We start from the raw sequence: 4181 nt of genomic DNA on the forward strand, positions 1-4181 counted from the left end.
CATGTGACATACATCTTGTCCCCTCTCACATGTGACATGTGTCTTGTCCCCTCTCACATGTGACATGGCATCTTATCCCCTCTCACATGTGATATGCATCTTGTCCCCTCTCACATGTGACATGGCATCCTGTCCCCTCTCACATGTGACATAAGTAACCCTGAGTCATCACTGGCAGAGAGAATCAGCTATTTATTTCCCAACATTTAAAAATACTCTTTGCCAACTTCCCACATGTATGTAATATATCTGGATCTTTGCCATCTTCCCACATGTATGTAATATATCTGGATCTTTGCCATCTTCCCACAAGTGAGTAATATGTCTGAATAATTGACAACTTCCCACAACTGAGTAATATGTCTGAATAACTGACAACTTCCCACATGTGTGTAATGTATTTGGACCTTCTTCACCCCCTTTCCCAGTCAACTCCACAGGAGCTGTCACTCCCAGCTAGCCTTGCCACTTGATGGGGTTCCTGAGTGATCTCCACAGCTTTGTTGTAGAGACAGTATCTCATGAAGCCTGTACTGGCCTTGAACTCACTGTTTAGCCAAGGATAGCCTTGAAGGTCTGATCCTCTTGCTTCCACCTCCCAGATCCTGGGAGTATAGGTGTGTACCACCACAGCCAGTTAACGTGTCTCTGGCTCAAAGCCTGGGCATCACGTACACGAGGCCCGTGCGTGCTCTGTGTGCCCTCTCTATGCACTGCCTCTGTGAAGCTCTGCTTGCCTTGTCTGCCTCTCTTCACAAGGTAGAAGGAGGTGTTTTTCCTCACAGAGCACTTCATTCTTTTCCCTGTAGTACTGACAACACTTGCTCAAGTTTCCTCGTATGCATCCTACTGTTCTGCCAAGTAGCCTCCGTCCCCCAATCTGTCGGAGCCGAGTTCTGCAGAGCTGACTGCTGTGGTCAAGCCTCACAGAGAAATGTTCACTACCCCAGGGTGGCAGCTGTTTGTATAAGGGGCGGGAAGAACTAGCTCGGGCTCTTTATGGCAATGCCAAGGAACTGGCAGAGTTTCAGAGGGCAGGAGTGATGAGATCAGCAGATCCAGAGATAGAAAAGGCTCTGCACTCCAGGCCGGGGAGGGGAGGACTGAAGCCGGAGAAGCGGACTAACCTGCTAGCTGAGAATAGAGCCAAGTGCCTGACAACCAGACAGATAGACAGACAGACAGATGTGAGAGCCTGCCTGTAGAAGTCTTGTCTGCCAGGGAAGATGGTCTGGGATGACCTAGCCTAGGCATTTCAGAGGAGGATGAACAAGTCTGAGATATGAAATGGTACCCAGCACTGCCCCTCATCCTGAAGCCTAACCCCCTCCACCACTCTCGCCACCTCCCTGTGCACTCCCACACTTTCTCTCTTCAAAAGAAAGAACAGGGTGTAAAGGAAGGAGGGCACATGAGGCCGCAGAGATGGCTCAGTGGTTAAGGGTGTAAAACGCTTGCAGAGCACCCAGGTTCCGCCCCCAGCACTCTTGTCGGGCTGCTCACAACAGGCTACATCTAGACCCGCCCTAGTCCTGGGGAAGACAGACAGGATGTTGGCTACTCTGGAGCTGGAGTTACAGGAGGCTGTGAGAGGCTGTGAGCTGCTGCCCTGGGCTCTGTGAACTGAACCCTGGGTCCTCTAAACATCGCAGGCTCTTAACGCTGAGCCATGTCATTGTCGTCTGCCCGGTCTGACAGCTCTTATCAGTCAATAGTTTTTTGAAATGATGTGCAGGTACCCGGGGGAAGATGCTGGACATCTGAAGCTGGAGTCAACAGTGGATGTGCTGGGAAACGAACTCTGGTTCTCTGCAGGAGCAGCAACTGATCTTAAATGTTGAGCCATATCTATTCCAGCCCTTTCACTAATTTTTATACCTTTAAAAACTCTTTCAAGCCGGGCGGTGGTGGTGCACGCCTTTAATCCCAGCACTTGGGAGGCAGAGACAGGCGGATTTCTGAGTTCGAGGCCAGCCTGGTCTACAGAGTGAGTTCCAGGACAGCCAGGGCTACACAGAGAAACCCTGTCTCGAAAAACAAAAACAAAAACAAAAAACCTCTTTCAAAGCTCTTAGGATCTTGATTGTTGGGCTGGCACGGTGCCTTTGTAGGAAAAGGTCCTGGCTGTTAAGCTCAGTGATGTATATTCAAGCCCTAGGACCCACGTGGCCCCATGTGGCAAGGAGAGCCCATGTCTGCAGTTGTCCTCTGACCTCCTGTCTACCTGGTTATTAGATAGAATCCCTCCCCCCTTATCTTTAATTTAAAAGTCACTAGGCTTTCTAGTAACGAGCAAGTCCACAGCAAGTATTTCCTAGTGAACTGCATAACATCTTCTAGGTTTTAAATATTCCATTCCTGAGCTGGTCTGTTGACCCCTAAGCTGACTGGCAGCTTACCTTAGTCCCTCCCACACTCCTGAAGTCAGGCTGGAAAATGTCCCTTTCACTTCCTCTCCACCCTGATCCTAGAAGCTGGAGTTTACCCACATAGACGAGAAGAGAATGGGGGTTGGGGAGAGCTGTTTATAACCAGTACCCTGAGGAAGGCAGCTTTGGTGTCAGGAATGGAGGCTTTGTTCTCAAGTTGGTGTAGAAGAAAAGTTAAAGCCCTGGGCTGGCAAGATGGTTGACTGAGTGCTGGCCAGGCAGGCTTGACACCCTGAGGTCAGTTTCTAGAACCCATGTTTTAAAAAAGCAATCTGGATGCAGTATAATCCCAGTGTCTCTGTCATACACACACACACACACGCACGCACACATGCACTCGTCTATGATCCCAGCACTCTTAGGGTGAAGTGGGAAGAGAGCTCAGGAGAAGCATAGAAGCTACCTGAGCATACAATGAGGCAGGAACAACAGGATTGACCTCGCCTCAGTGACGAGGAAGGAGAGAGCTAGCTCCCAAAAGTTATTCTCTGATCTCCACATGCACAACATGGCACATGTGTGCCCACACTCACACACATCACACACACACATTCACACACATGATGATAACAAGAACAGCAACCACCTCTTGGGGCTGGAGAAGCACTCAGTGAAGAGCACTGGCTGCCCTCGCGGTGAACTGGGTTTGGCTCCCAGCACCCACATGGGCACTCACAACCACCTGTAACACCAGCAGCAGCAGATCCAACACCATCTTCTGATCTCTTTGGACATAAGCAACACACATGCACACAGGCAAGCAAAACACTAATGCCCATAAAAATATTTTTAAGATTGTCTGTACAGATACCGAAGGGCAGCCTTCTAACAGCGCTGTTTAACATAAAGGAAGACTGGGGCAGGAGGTTCTAGTTTCTGCTCCCTGGAGGTACTTAAAAAAAACAGAGGATAGGGCTGGAGAGATGGCTCAGTAGGTAAGAGTGTACCACTCTTCTAAAGGACCCGTCTTCCATTCCCAGCATCCACCTCTGGTGGCTCACAAACTCCTGTCTTGCTCTAGGTAGACCCAACCCCTCTGGCCCCTCTGGGCACCTGCACTCAAGTGTGCACACAGATAGAGACAGACTATTAAAAAATAAAAAGTAAAAATGAATCTTTAAAGAAGAAAAAAGAAGGAAGAGAATACCCACCGTTTAGGAGGCTGAGGCAGGAGCATTGCTGCAAGGCTGCAAGTTCAAGGCAGCCCAGACTAAGAGGAAAAACTTTGTCATCAGACAGCAGCGAAGCAGAGGCAGATGTCAGAATTGCAGCTCATCCCTCAGGGTGAGATCTGATCCTGTGTGAGTACAGAGTTCCACACCCGTGCAGCGAGGGGCAACCGCCATCCCAACACATAGAGATCTTTTTCTGGCTCCCCTTCTTTTTAAGAAAGAGACAGATACTGAGGGCGAGAGAAAAGGGAGAAGGAGGGGGAGGAAGAGAATCAAACACAAGAGCAGGATGGACAGCGGAAGGCAGATGGGCTGAGTGAACAGGGAGCAGGAGACAGCTACAGAGCCTTGGGGTAGAAGCAAACGGGGGGGGGGGGGGGGGGAGGGGGGTACAGCAAAGCAGGTGAGGGAAGACTGCAAGGGAGGCAGGAAGAGTCTGTGTGAGCCAGGCGGTGGTGGCGGACGCCTTTAATCCCAGCACTTGGGAGGCAGAGGCAGGCAGATTTCTAAGTTTGAGGCCAGCCTGGTCTACTGAGTGAGTTCCAGGACAGCCAGGGCTACACAGAGAAACCCTGTCTCG

At 50.3% G+C, this 4181-nt stretch overlaps 1 protein-coding gene across 2 annotated transcripts in view; it reads left to right on the forward strand.

The window, feature by feature from the left end:
• The window catches only part of Bin2 (bridging integrator 2), a 26496-nt gene that overhangs the window by 7482 nt on the left and 14833 nt on the right, over positions 1-4181 (forward strand). The window lies entirely within an intron of this gene.

The sequence above is a fragment of the Grammomys surdaster genome, unplaced genomic scaffold (genome assembly GCF_004785775.1).
Source record: "Grammomys surdaster isolate TR1022 unplaced genomic scaffold, NIH_TR_1.0 724, whole genome shotgun sequence".
NCBI classification, from domain to species: Eukaryota; Metazoa; Chordata; class Mammalia; order Rodentia; family Muridae; genus Grammomys; species Grammomys surdaster.